General features: G+C 44.4%; 1 protein-coding gene across 1 annotated transcript in view; it reads left to right on the plus strand.

Moving 5' to 3' along the window:
- Positions 1-204: 204 nt before the first annotated feature.
- LOC143810019 (transient receptor potential cation channel subfamily V member 6-like) overlaps positions 205-14,591 on the plus strand; it is a 216,672-nt gene continuing 202,285 nt past the window's right edge. Inside the window, exons 1-2 of the mRNA XM_077292933.1 lie at positions 205-413; positions 528-620. The gene's annotated coding sequence lies outside the window, so the exon portion shown is untranslated. The remainder of the gene's footprint in view (positions 414-527; positions 621-14,591) is intronic.

Raw genomic sequence — 14,591 nt, forward strand, 5'->3', positions numbered from 1 at the left:
CTGCGGTTTCTGACGAGGTTATAAAGTCTGCACGCTTCATTGACATCAATGTTTGTACAGACAAGAATATAGGTATGTGAATTGCAGGAGAACAAACACAGTATATAAATGGGGTAATATTTAATATATTATTAAAAATGCCAAAAATGTGCAGCAGCCACGTTACCTGGACTGGGCAGCTTGCCTGTGCATCATGCAGGATAGATAGCAGACATTCCCAGCAATGTGCCCCATTTACTATTTGGGTATAATTCCCATGCAGCAATTTCCTAGATAGCTTGAAACAATGATGGGTTGTCCTGATGGTACTATTGTCTTACTAGTGTTCTCCATCTGACTTTTTCTGGAATGGACTTTTTCCACTGAGGTTTTCTGATGACCTGCATTTCGTTTTCTGGCATACCTCTGCCTCTGTAAGTGAAATCATGCTGCTTAGTTTTTTCAACAAGTAGTCTCCTTCAACCAGAAGATAAAGGACAGCAGTAGGAAGAATCAAGCAGATGTCTTCACCACCTCTCTCTCCACAGATGACCTCTGGACTCTGGAGACACCAACATAAGTCTGAATCCCAGTATGTAAGAAAAAGCAGTGACTTCTCACCTTGAAGCGTATTGTGGCAAGTAAGAATTTCTTATTCTAGTCCTAAGCATGTGGTTATTGAAAAATATTCAATGATGAAATCTGAACCCAGATTTTTCTAATACAATAATATCATGTGTAAATTGGTTAGTTTTATATATATGTTTTAATATAAATCCAACTGTTAAAGAAATATTCTAAATTACGACAGATCTAGGTGGTACATAAAGGACATGGAAAGTATTATACTGTGGGTTACTCTACGGTTTCATTCAATTTAGTTTTTCATGCAAGAAAGCAATTTATTGTACCTAGCCTTTCTATTCTTTGCGGCTTCCTTTTATCAGCAAATATGGCTGACGAAGAAGGTTAACCGTAACCAAGTGCTTCCAGATTGAATAGGGAAGGTGCGTAGGTCTATGATGTTGGAAGGAATGAGAACAGATGATGCAGCTGTAGCAATTGGCCCGTGAGGTCAAAATTACATCGAAATTCAAAATAGATTTAATGGCCAGTGATGAAATTAATTTTTTCCAGTGGGTACTATTGTGTCGTACAAATACGCAGAAGCAGCTCTGGCAGAGTCTTGTAGACTGACTCATTGTAATTTGGTGATTGTGTGTATAACAAGTAATAGAATCACAGGAATAACTAACTCCATTTCTAATAAGGACGGCATTGAAGCAGACCTTTATTGTAATCCAAAAGCTATTCATCCTTTCTGGTGGGTGATGAAAAGCTCTCTGGAACTGAGAACTTTGAGAGAAATATAAATGGAGAACAAAGACACAGAAGACTTACGAACATCTCTAACTTGTGCATTCACTTAGTAGAATACCTGCGCTATTCTCGTGGATGGCGAATGTGACCTAATTTTCTACAAAGAACTATAAAAACATGGAAACTTTTTTCATCTTTCACTTAATTATGAGATGCACTCATACACTGCTTAGGTGCAGGACACACAGTGGTAGAAGCAAAGCTGACCTTTGGGATCCTGAAATACGCAGGAAAAAAAAACAGCAAAACCTGCTTTTTGTAAGCAGCTTCTTTACTACCAAGAGAGTAGAAAAATGCAGCCAAAATGCAACATGTGAATATAGCCTTAGGTCTGCATGTAGACATGTTCTCCATGTGCTCAGTTCTATACCTGCCACAAAATTGCCAACCTCTCCAAATAGTAATATATTGCACTTTCCAAATGGAAATAGTGTGGTGTGGCCACTTTCTGCTACTGGATTTGGAATATATACATTTTACCAGCAGTGGTGTATGCCTAATGGGGATTTCCTAACCCTAAAAATCACTTTAATGTTTTAAAAGAAATTCTAATGTGCTACCCTGTTAAATTTGGTGGTTTCTAGATGATGTGTAGTCCTTCATCACAGGAGCCTCGACGAGAATACCTGCCATATTAATGGCCAGCAATTGAAGTTGGTGCTAGAAAGTATGGCTTTATACTCCCATTACAATAGAAAAAAAAATAATTAAAGACCATATATAAGAGAATATATAGGGAAACTTCCAAAAATAGGTAATATACCCAAAAGAAGGGAAGTGCACAACCCAAGATAAAATGTGAATATTTTATTGATACAAATCAAATAAAAGTAAAATTCTTGAAACAAAATAATACAAAAAGGAGCATAGAACCTAAGGCAGTGTGACCTCTGAGCTATCATATAATAAAAAAATGTCAAGTGAGACAGGTAAGTACATAAACTATATCAGGGACATATTCATAACCAAACACTGTGAGTAAAATTATAATATCAACCCAGTGGGAAAATCGCTTTCAACACAGATGCAGAATAAAAATATAAATATTAGCATAAAAATACACTGGTAGAACACTAATAAGAAAAACATTATAACATTTTTTTAGATGCAAACCCATACATAAACAGGGTGGTAGGTATTATAATAATGTGTTTCGTATGGTAGGGTAAGACGGATAATGCCCAACAGTGTGAATACACAATGTATTAAAGTGCAAGTGCTTTATGGTGCATAGACTACTGCAATAACGGGGTTGCAATAAGGGGATTACCGAAAGGGCTGCCAATACCTGTATGGATGAGTATGCTCAGGAGGGAAAACCCTGACGCGCGTTTTGCTGTCGCTTCTTCCTGGAGGGGGCTGTAGATGTGGAAGGGTGGTAGTGCTTGCCTTTTAAATGCTGCGGGAAGTATGGCGCTTGCATCAGCCCTACATAGACCCCGAAGCGGCAAGTCAGGCGTCCAACGTCATCAGTCCCCACCCACCTTCAACGCGTCAGTAGGAGGAAGGGGAGGATCACTCAATGGGATGCGCTGCCACACTCCTCACAGCATTTAAAAGACCAGCGCTACCACCCTTCCACATCTACAGCCCCCTCCAGGAAGAAGCGACAGCAAAACGCGCGTCAGGGTTTTCCCTCCTGAGCATACTCATCCATACTGGTATTGGCAGCACTTTCGGTAATCCCCTTATTGCAACCGCATTATTGCAATGGTCTCTATGCACCTTCAAGCACTTGCACTTTAATACATTGTGTATTCACACTGTTGGGCATTATCTTTCTTACTCTACCATATGCGACACATTACCTACCACCCTGTTTATGTATGGGTTTGCATCTAATATTTTTTTACACTGTTTTTTTTTTTTTTTAGCTTTCTGCCAGGGTATTTTTATGCTAATATTTATATTTTATACCGCATCTGTGTTGAAAGCGATTTTCCCACTGGGTTGAAATTATAATTTTACTCACAGTATTTGTTTAGGATATGTCCCTGATATAGTTTATGTACTTACCTGTCTCACTTGACATGTTTTTATTATATGGTTGCTCGGAGGTCACTCTGCCTTAGGTTCTATGCCTCTTTTTGTATTATTATTTTGCTTAAAGAATTTTGCTTATATTTGATTTATATCAATAACATATTCACATTTTATCTTGGGTTGTGCACTTCCCTTCTTTTGGGTATAATATCCCATTACAATTGGAGGCTTCAGTAAAGGCACAGAATGTAATATAGTACATGGCTTTGAGTTAGAGTTGGGATTTTTTGAACACCTTATAAGTGTTTTGAAGGGTTGGAAAACCCCTATAGGCTATGCTCACAGTGTTTTATGGCCAAAGTCTAAACCTGTTCTCTTTGCAGAAAAAAGCTGCGACTTTTAGCTGCAGATTACACATGTGACTTTTCTACAGGACATGTTTAGTGGGCAGCACGGTGGCTCAGTGGTTAACATGGTTTCTTTGCAGCACTGGGGTCCTGGCTTCAAATCCCACCAACTACATCATCTACAAAGGAGTTTGTGTGTTCTCCCCATATTTGCGCAAGTTTCCTCCTGGTTCTCCGGTTTCCTTCCACACTCCAAAGACATACTGATAAGGAATTTGATGGCACCATATAACCAAAGCATAATACGGTAGTTTTTTTTTTTTCAGCAGAAGCAAAATATATACTGCAAAATGCATCTAAACCTGTTGAACAGTAAAAGGAAAACATTTTTAGATATAGTAATTAACTAATGAGAAAACATCCACCAAATCATATTTAAGGCTGTTTTCACAGGCAGTGATTTTGCTGAGTTTTTTGCACTTTCTCATTGCATTTATAGGTGAAAAATTGTTGCAAAAATCACTGAAAGAATTGACATGCTGTAGATATCAAAACTCTGCAGTTTTCAAAATCAGTCAGGAATAACAAACAAAAAAAACCAAGCGTGCGAATGAGATTTCTGAACTATCTTAACTTTTACTGGTAATGTAAAACACAGCTAAATATTTACATAAAAAATTCTGCAAAAAATGCTGTGTGTGAACATAGACTTAAATATGATTTGGTGGGGGGTTTCAGATTAGTCAATTACTATTTCTGAAAATGTTCTCCTGTTACAGTGAGGTTTACCATGATGAGCACTTGATTAGTCTGAAGGACCATTAATGTGTTAGACATTTAAAGCCAAAGAGCTTCTATTGCTATGCAGTTAACTAAAGAAATAATGTGATAATTTACAGTGATGCAGTAAAGTGAGCCCTGCACTAACAAGGACTCGCCACTCATACTGTGGATACAGGTACAGCTTCCTCTGTCAGCCGTGTATCACGATGCTAAGTAAAATACTGGGGATGCACACAACCTTGGTGTGCCTTTTCACGGGAACTTTTCTCTTTACTTTGGACCCCCATTTACGAGACTGTCTGTGCCATAAAACCACATATTTGCAGTGTAAAAGTGGTTTCTTGTGTGATTATATTGAAATATTTTGTAAGTGTTGGTTGAATAAGCCAGAAAAGCCAGATATTTTACTGCTAGATTGTTCAGATGTGATTAACCAATTAACAGTCTTCACTCTGAATTTTATTTAAGTTTAATGTTCATATAATGACACGGCCAAGTTTAATATTGGGCACCTGAGATCTGCACCTTTTGACAGTCCTACAGTGTGAATTAGGGTTGAGCGAAACGGATTGGACAAATTGAAAAATCACCGACTTTCGGCAAAGTCGGATTTCATGAAACCCGACCGGATCCCAGTGTGGGATCGGCCATGCTGTCGGCGATCTTCGCGCCAAAGTCGCGTTTCGTATGACGCTTTCAGCGCCATTTCTCAGCCAATGAAGGAGGACGCAGAGTGTGGGCAGCATGATGACATAGGTCTCGGTCCCCACCATCTTAGAGAAGGGCATGACAGTGATTGGCTTGCTTTCTGCGGCGTCACAGGGGCTATAAAGGGGAATGCACGCCGACCGCCATCTTACTTCTGCCGATCTGAGCATAGGGAGAGGTTGCTGCAGCTTCATCAGAAGCAGGGATATTGTTAGGGAGGAAAGATTAACCCCCAAACCGCTTGTGCTGTAGCGATTTCCACTGTCCAACACCACCTTTTCTTTGCAGGGACAGTGGAGGCTATATCTTTATGCATCAGCTCTGTAGCTTATTAGGCTGCCTGATAGCTGCATTGCTGTTTGTACGCCGCTGTGCAAACCAACTGCTTTTTTAAAAGCAAAAATCCTGTTGCTCCTTTCTGCGCAGTTCTATTGTTTATTTGTTCACACTTTTGTGTGCAGCAGTCCTTTTTATTGCTGCCATACTTGTCCTGAGATCATTGTAGGTAGATTGTTATTGTAGTACGGTCCCTTTTTTTTTATATATCTTCCAGCCACGTTCTGCCACTTACATTGTGTAGTGTAATACAGTGGGCCTGATTTTTGCAGCAGTCTCCCACACAAAAAAGGGAGATTTAAATTGCCACTAAGTGGATCTGCATCAGTTCTGTTTGTCGTATATCTGCCTGCCACTTTCTGCCACTTACATTGTGTAGTGTAATACAGTGGGCCTGGTTTTTACAGCAGTCTCCCACATAATAAAGGGAGATTTAAATTGCCCCTAAGTGGATCTGCGTCAGTTCCTTGTCGTATATCTGCCAGCCACTTTCTGCCACTTACATTGTGTAGTGTAATACAGTGGGCCTGGTTTTTGCAGCAGTCTCCCACACAAAAAAGGGAGATTTAAATTGCCAACAAGTTTATATACACCTTCTACCTTGTTTACAGTACCATATAACGGTTGTTAGTTTGGTTACATTTTCCCAAAAATGAGGAAGTCTGGTGGAAGAGGCCGTGGGCGGTCATTGCCAGCTGGTAATGATGGTGGTGGTGGAGCATCTGGTGGTAGTGGGAAAAGCAAAATAGCACCTAAGGCTCGAGTTGTTCAGACAGCGTCATCGTCTGGCTACACAAGGCCTCAAAGGCTCCCTTGTCTGGGAGTCAGAAAACCGCTTTTAAAGCGGGAGCAGCAGGAACAAGTTTTGGCTTTCATTGCTGACTCAGCCTCTAGCTCTTTCGCCTCCTCTTCAGAAAGTTTGAAATATGAAAGTAGCGAGTCGTCAGTGGATGCTCCCGGTCAGGAACAAGTCACTTCCTTGTGTCCTTCACCCAAAGCAAAAGTGAAGGATGCGGCAGGCGACACTACAGTTTACTCCATGGAGTTCTTATTATTATTATATTATATTATTATTATGCTATTCCATTGACTCAGATCACTACATTGCCCTCGCAGTGTACTGAGCCAGAATCTGACCCTGATGAGACTATGGTGCCCCGTCCCGAACGCTATGGCACCTTACACGGTGACACAGAGGAAGGTGCACAGGACATTGAAGAGGAGGTGATAGATGACCCAGTTGTTGACCCAGATTGGCAGCCATTGGAGGAACAAGGTGCCGCTGGCAGTAGCTCTGAAGCGGAGGAGGATGATCCGCAGCAGGCATCAACATCGCAACAGCTTTCATCTGGCAGGCCCGTATCAGGCCAAAAACGTGTGTCTAAACCAAAAATAGTTTTAGGACAGCGTGGCCATCCGGTGAAAGTAGCACAGCGTGCAATGCCTGAAAAGGTATTCGATAATAGGAAGAGTGCAGTGTGGCAATTTTTTAACCAAGATCCGAATGATCAGTGCAAAGTTATCTGAAAGAAATGCTCAAAGACCTTTAGCAGAGGGAAGAATCCCCTAAATTTAAATACGTGCATGCGTAGACATTTAACCAGCATGCACTTGCAAGCCTGGACTAACTACCAAACGTCCCGTACCATTGGTGCACCCGCTCAGAATGAAGGTAGTCAGCAACGCTACATTGCTTCCCTCACTGTAAGCCCACTGTTTAGGACACCACCTGCAGCAAATGTGGAGGTATCGTCGCAAGGCCAAGGCAGTCAGGGAATCACCAGGTTCTTGGTAGGAAACACTGTATGTAGGCCAACATCAAGAATACCATCACCAACCCTCTCTCAATCTGCCATGTCCACCATCACCCCCGCTAGTTCCACCATATGCAGTTCTCCAGTCCAGCTCACCCTACAAGAGACTCTCATTAGGAAAAGGAAGTACTCCTCCTCTCATCCGCGTACACAGGGTTTGAACGCCCACATTGCTAGACTAATCTCGTTAGAGATGATGCCCTACTGGTTGGTTGAAAGCGAATCTTTCAAAGCCCTGATGGCCTACGCAGTACCATGCTATGACCTACCCAGTCGACACTTCTTTGCGAGAAAAGCCATCCCAGCCCTCCACCAGCATGTCAAAGACCGCATTGTCCATGCACTCAGGCAATCAGTCAGTAGAAAGGTGCACCTCACAACAGATGCATGGACCAGTAGGCATGGCCAGGAACATTATGTGTCCATCACGGCGCACTGGGTTAATGTGGTGGATGCAGGGTTCACAGGGGACAGCCATAGTGGGACAGTTCTGCCTAGCCCACGGTCTAGGAAACAGTTGGCAGTAGGCGTTCGACACCCCTCCTCCTCCTCCAGAAGCGAAAGCTCGTCCACAGAGCGCAGTCGCCCAACCACTCCATCCGCAGCTGCCAGTGTTGCACACGAGGTGTCCCATTATGGAACAGCTAGTGGTAAGCATCAGCAGGCTGTGTTGGAAATGAAGTGTTTGGGTGAGAACAGACACACCGCGGAAGTATTGGCAGAGTACTTGCAGCAAGAAACTCAGTCATGGCTGGGCAGTGTACATCTTGAGGCAGGCAAGGTAGTCAGTGATAATGGAAGGAATTTTATGGCTGCCATAGCCCTTTCAGAACTGAAACACATACCTTGCCTGGCTCGCACCTTGAATCTGGTGGTGCAGTGCTTCCTGAAAAGTTATCCGGGGTTACCAGCCCTGCTCCTGAAGGTGCGAAGACTTTGCTCGCACATCCGCCGGTCGCCCGTACACTCCAGCCGTATGCAGAACCATAAGCAATCCCTGAAGCTTCCCCAACACCGCCTAATAATCGACGTTGCAATAAGGTGGAACTCCACACTGCACATGCTTCAGAGGCTCTGCGAACAGAGGCGTGCTGTAATGTATTTGTGGGAGGATACACATACACGGGCAGGCACTTGGATAGCAGACATGGAGTTGTCTGGTGTGCAGTGGTCGAAGCTACAAGACCTCTGTCAAGTCCTTCAGTGTTTTCAAGAATGCACACGGCTGGTAAGTGCAGACGATGCCATCATAAGCATGAGCATCCCACTAATGTGTCTGCTGATGCAAAGTTTGATGCACATTAAGGAGCAGGCGTCTGCAGCCTAGGATGAGGGAAGCCTTGATGACAGTCAGCCATTGTCTGCTCAGGGAACTCTCCTGGACGAGGTGGCGGACGAAGAGGAGGAGGAGGAGGAGGAGGATGGGGATGAATATTTATGGGAGGAGGATGCTTCTCAGGGGGCAATAGAAACTGGTGGCGTTGCAAGGTCAAGTACAGGGTTTTTGCAGGAGACAATTGATGTTGATTTGCAAGAAACTGCTCCTCAACCCAGCACAAGCAGTGAATTGACACCTGGAACATTGGCCCACATGGCTGATTATGCCTTGCGTATCCTAAAAAGGGACCCCCGCATTATAAAAATGATGACCGATGACAATTACTGGTTGGCCTGCCTCCTGGATTCACGCTACAAAGGGAAATTACAAAATATCATGCCACATGAGAAACTTGAGCAAATATTGGCTACCAAACAAGCAACTCTTGTAGACCGTTTGGTTCAGGCATTCCCAGCACACAGCGGCGGTGATGGTTCTCACACGAGCTGCAGGGGGCAACATGGCAGAGGTGTTAGAGGTGCACAAATCAGAAGTGGCGTTGGACAGAGGGGTTTTATGACCAGGTTGTGGAGTGATTTCGCAATGACCGCTGACACGACAGGTACTGCTGCATCAATTCAAAGTGACAGGAGACACTTGTCCAGTATGGTTCCGAACTATTTTTCCTCCCTTATCGATGTTCTCCCTCACACGTCATTCCCCTTTGATTACTGGGCATCTAAAATAGACACCTGGCCTGAATTGGCAGAATATGCATTACAGGAGCTCGCTTGCCCAGCTGCTAGTGTGCTATCAGAAAGAGTCTTTAGTGCTGCTGGTTCAATACTGACCGAAAAAAGGACTCGTCTGGCTACCCAAAATGTTGATGATCTAACCTTCATTAAAATGAACCAATCATGGATTTCTAATTATTTTGCCCCACCTTCCCCTGCTGACACGTAGCTTGCCTGAAATATGTCTTGCTTTTGGACTCCTCTTACTGACTGCTCCAATTCCTCCATTTGCAGCTGCTGAATGTCCACCATAGGCCATTTTTTTACCTCCATAAATGGGCTGACTCCCCCCCCACAGGGCCGTGGTCACCACCTAGCGCAAGCACCCGTGCGAGTGCCGTTTGCCTGGACAGGTGGGTGTGCCCACTCTTGGGCGACGGCACTGGCACAGGGTCCCTCATAGTACAATGAAGTTTCTCTGACGGTAGTGGTGCACAACGAACGTCTGACATACCGTCGTAATATGAGGGGCCCTGGGCCAGTACCGCTGCCCACGAGAGTGTCCCTCCCCAGCTCGAACAGCGCTCTACCTCTTGCAAAACTTACCTCTCCCGGCTCCACCATGGTGTAGTCTGTGCTGTTAAATCCTTCAATGGCACTGCCAATAAAAATGTGTTGAAATGATAGATGATAGTAAAAATATACAGGGGCTCTTGCCTCCATTTAGACCATTTAATACTTTGTGCCAACTACCTCTGTCTGCTACTCAGCAGAGGAGCCCACCCCTGTACGTAGCTATGCCACCTGTTTATTTATGAAAACAATTTTGGCAGACATTTACCTCAGTTTATTATTTTGACCTACTAACTGTGTCAACCACTCCTTACAGTTGTCCTCCACTGAACAAACCTATGCCGCCAGTTTACTCCTGTTACCAGTTTTGAACTGCATTTAGCCAACTTTTTTATTTTAGGCCTACTAAGTGTGTCTGCGCCACTCCTTACAATCGTCCTCCGCTGAACAAACCAATGCCGCCTGTGTACCCCTGTAACCTATTTTAAACTGCATTGTGCCAACTTTTTTATTTTAGGCCTACTAAGTGTGTCTGCGCCACTCCTTACAATCATCCTCCGCTGAACAAACCTATGTCACCAGTTTACTCCTGTTACCAGTTTTGAACTGCATTGAGCCAACTATTTTATTTTAGGCCTACTACCTGTGTCTGTCTGTGCCACTCATTACAGCTGTCCTCCACTGAACAAAGCTGAGCTTCAATTTTCAGCCTATATCACATATTAAACTGCATTTGGCCTACTTGTTTGGTTGGGCCTACTAACGGTGTATGTCGCTGCTTGCTTTTCTCTTCCACTGAACAAAGCTGAGCTTCAATTTTCAGGCTTTCAGCCTATATGAAATATGAAACTGCATTTGGCCTACTTGTTTGGTTGGGCCCACTAACGGTGTCTGCCGCTGCTTGCTTTTCTCCTCCACTGAACAAAGCTGAGCTTCAATTTTCAGGCTTTCAGCCTATGTGAAATATGAAACTGCATTTGGCCTACTTGTTTGGTTGGGCCCACTACTGCCGCTGCTTGTTTTTCTCCTCCACTGAACAAAGCTGAGCTTCAATTTTCAGGCTTTCAGCCTATATGAAATATGAAACTGCATTTGACCTACTTGTTTGGTTGGGCCTACTAACGGTGTCTGCCGCTGCTTGTTGTTCTCCTCCACTGAACAAAGCAGTGCCGCCTGTTTACTCCTGTTACCAATTTTGAACTTTATTTGGCCCACTTTATTACTTGGGCCTACTAACTGTGTCTGCCACTCATTACGGTTTTCCTCCACTGAACAAAGCAATGCCGCCTGTTTAGTCCTGTTACGAATTTTGAACTGCATTTAGCCTACTTTATTCTTTGGGCCTATATCTTTGTTTCCTCCTCATCCTGCCCATTGCTCGGCCACCGCTAGATGAGTCTGCTGGTACATTGACCCAGACCACTACATTCCCCTTCCACTCTACACAGCCAGTATCTGACCCTGCTGAAAGTCTGGTTCCCCTTCCTGCATACTATACCACCTTACACGGGGACAAAGAGGAAGGTGCAGATGAAAGTGCAGGTTCCTTCATCAGGTGGGGGGGCATACTCGTTGGCGACGTCACTGGCACAGGGCCCCTCATAGTACGCAAAAGTGTCTGTCGGTGGGAGGCGCCCCCGCTGTCAAACACACCGCTGTACTTTGAGGGGCCCTGTGCCAGTGCCAATGCGAATGAGTGTGCCCCCCTGCTTGCTCAGGATCACAGCACTTGCAAAGTTGACATACTTACCTCTCCCTGCTCCACCGCCGTGATGTAGTCCGCGTTTCCTGGGCTCACGAAAAACTTGAGCTAGCCCTACCCCCCCCCCCACAACTTTAGCCAAATGACCCCCAATTTTCAATGCCTAACTATTATTATAAGGTAAATTAAGATTGACAAGCTTAAGTAACAAGAATTGATGCTTTTGGCATTAAAATGGGCACTGTAGGTGTTTTCCTGTCCTCCACTCACTGCCGACTTTGCTTCCCCATTGACTTGCATTGGGTTTCGTGTTTCAGTCGGATCCCCGACTTTTCGCAATAATCGGCCGATTTAACCCGACCCGGCTTTTGACAAAGTCGGGTTTTGCGAAACCCGACTAGATCCTAAAAAAGTAAAAGTCGCTCAACTCTAATGTGAATTAGTCTTGATTCAATAATAAAATACATATAATATCCATAGTATAGCCATATCAGAAGTGTAGCTAATAGGATTGTTGAGGTTGCAATCATCATGATCTGGCCCTTGTTTCTAAGGGACCATAAAAAGCTACTCTGCTAGATAAGAGGACATTAGTATTATAAATGCCATGATGGCACATGGTAGGGTGTTTGCCTTTTATTTTTCATTGGAATCCAAGAATTTTAAACCTCTAAGGTTGGTTTCACACTAGTGTTCGGCAGGGCTGTGGACTTCCTCTGTGAAGCCCTGCCCACTGCCACGCCTCTTCATTCAGTTCCGCCTACGGCTGGATGCATCCTGCATACCCTACCTTTAACATTGGGTACGCAGGCCATCGGAATGTATGTGGATGCCTCCACATGCGTCGTTTTCACGCTGCGCTGACTGCAACAAAATGCAACATTTTGCATTCGGTGCAGCGTGAAAACGACGCATGCAGAGGCATCCACATACATCAGCATGGCCTGCATACCCAATGTTAAAGATACAGACCCGTGGAAGCGCAGTGAGAGCGCGAAACAGCTGTCGTCTTCACACTGCTCACAGGAGCTCCCTGTTTACTCGCTCGGCCATGATGTTTTAATGAACATTTAATAAAGCAAAGTCAAAGCTTCAGATCGGTGAGTGCCTTCCATCCTTTCTTATGCAATGCAATGTTAAAGATAGGGTACGCAGGACGCATGCAGCCGTAGGCAGAGCTGAATGAAGAGGCGCGGCAGTGGGCGGGGCTTAATGGAGGAACTACGCAGTCTGTTATGATCCTAGTGGCAAGGATCACAAGTAGGACTAGCTAAGTAACTAAACCGACTACAAACTCTGGGGAAGTGGTAACTGAATTGACCGCAACCTGATCCTATCCGCAAACAACTATAGGCAGCCGTGGAACGTTACCGGAAAATCCTAGACGTCTCTTCACGGCCTGAGAAACTGACTATTCCTAGAGGGAACGAAAGTCCTCACTTGCCTCAGTGAAATGACCCCAAAGATATAGAATAGCCCCCCACAAATATTAACGGTGAGTTAAGGGGAAAGCACAAACGCAGAGATGAAATTAGATTTAGCAAATGAGGCCCGCTAACACTAGAAAGCAGAAAATAGAAAGGGAACTGTGCGGTCAATTAAAAACCCTATTCAAAATATCCACGCAGAGATCGCTCGAGCCCCCGCACCAACTAACGGTGCGGGGGAAGCAACTCTGTACCCCAGAGCAAACCAGCAGAAGAAATCACATATTAGCAAGCTGGACTAAACTCATCATACACAGAAATCATATTGCAGACTGATGAGCAAAAAATAATTAAACAGAACTTAGCTTCTCCTGAAGAGACTGAAACCGAAGATAATCAGGAGTAATCAGAATAGCACTGAGTACATTGACAGCCGGCAACAAGTGGAAGTGGAACAGAGCTAAATAGGAAACTCCCAAGTGAATAACGAGGCAGCTGATCAGCCGCAGACCCGCAGGATAACAAACAAAGCCACCAGGGGGAGCCCAAAACAAAAGTCACACAATACCACCTGTGACCACAAGAGGGAGCCTGAAAACAGAGTTCACAACAGCAGTCCTCCGCAAAGCCCTCGTCCGCAAATGTGAAACCAGCCTAACACTTTTCTCACGCTGGGCCATTTCTCTAGAATGCACTACTCCAAACAAACAGGTTATTCCGGGTATCCACGGTTTTAAACATGTCTGAAAAAGACATCTTTTTGCCCGGTCTATCACAATTCCTCTCAAATGTAACACCTCTCCGCTTCTCCCTACATTTCTCTTCAGAACCTGGCCCCTTCCTTCATTTGTTTTGCATGCACTCAGTAGCACTTTGTATCTGTACATATGCTGGTGACCAGTTCATGTAACTTCACACAAATACCCTCAATTGTTATTTAATACTAGATGGTGGCCCGATTCTAATGCATCGGGTGTTCTAGAATATTTATGTAGTTTATTTATGAAGTTTTCAGAATAATGCAATTTATACACAGGATTCGGCCAGCCGGGCATGACCAATTAGCGAAGCGTGGTTCAAATTGCATGCTAATTCGCGGCCGGACTGCGCCTGTCGCTGATTGGTCACGGCCCGCCAGCCACGAACAATCAGTGAAGCCAGGGCCGGCTCCAGGTTTTTGAAAGAGTCGGGCAAAAGAGTGTCATGGGCCCCCCTCTTTTACACATACCACGATTCATGATACACAGATACAGCAGAGAAATATACCACAGCCAAGTAGCATATAGCACAGTCCACGTAGCATATAACACAGCCCCTGTAGCATATAGCACAGCCACGTAGCATATAGCACAGCCACGTAGCATATAGCACAGGCCACGTAGCATATAGCACAGGCCACGTAGCATATAGCACAGGCCACGTAGTATATAGCACAGGCCACGTAGTATATAGCACAGGCCACGTAGTATATAGCACCGGCCACATAGCATACAGGTCCTTCTCAAAA

This window comes from Ranitomeya variabilis, chromosome 2 (assembly GCF_051348905.1).
Source record: "Ranitomeya variabilis isolate aRanVar5 chromosome 2, aRanVar5.hap1, whole genome shotgun sequence".
NCBI classification, from domain to species: Eukaryota; Metazoa; Chordata; class Amphibia; order Anura; family Dendrobatidae; genus Ranitomeya; species Ranitomeya variabilis.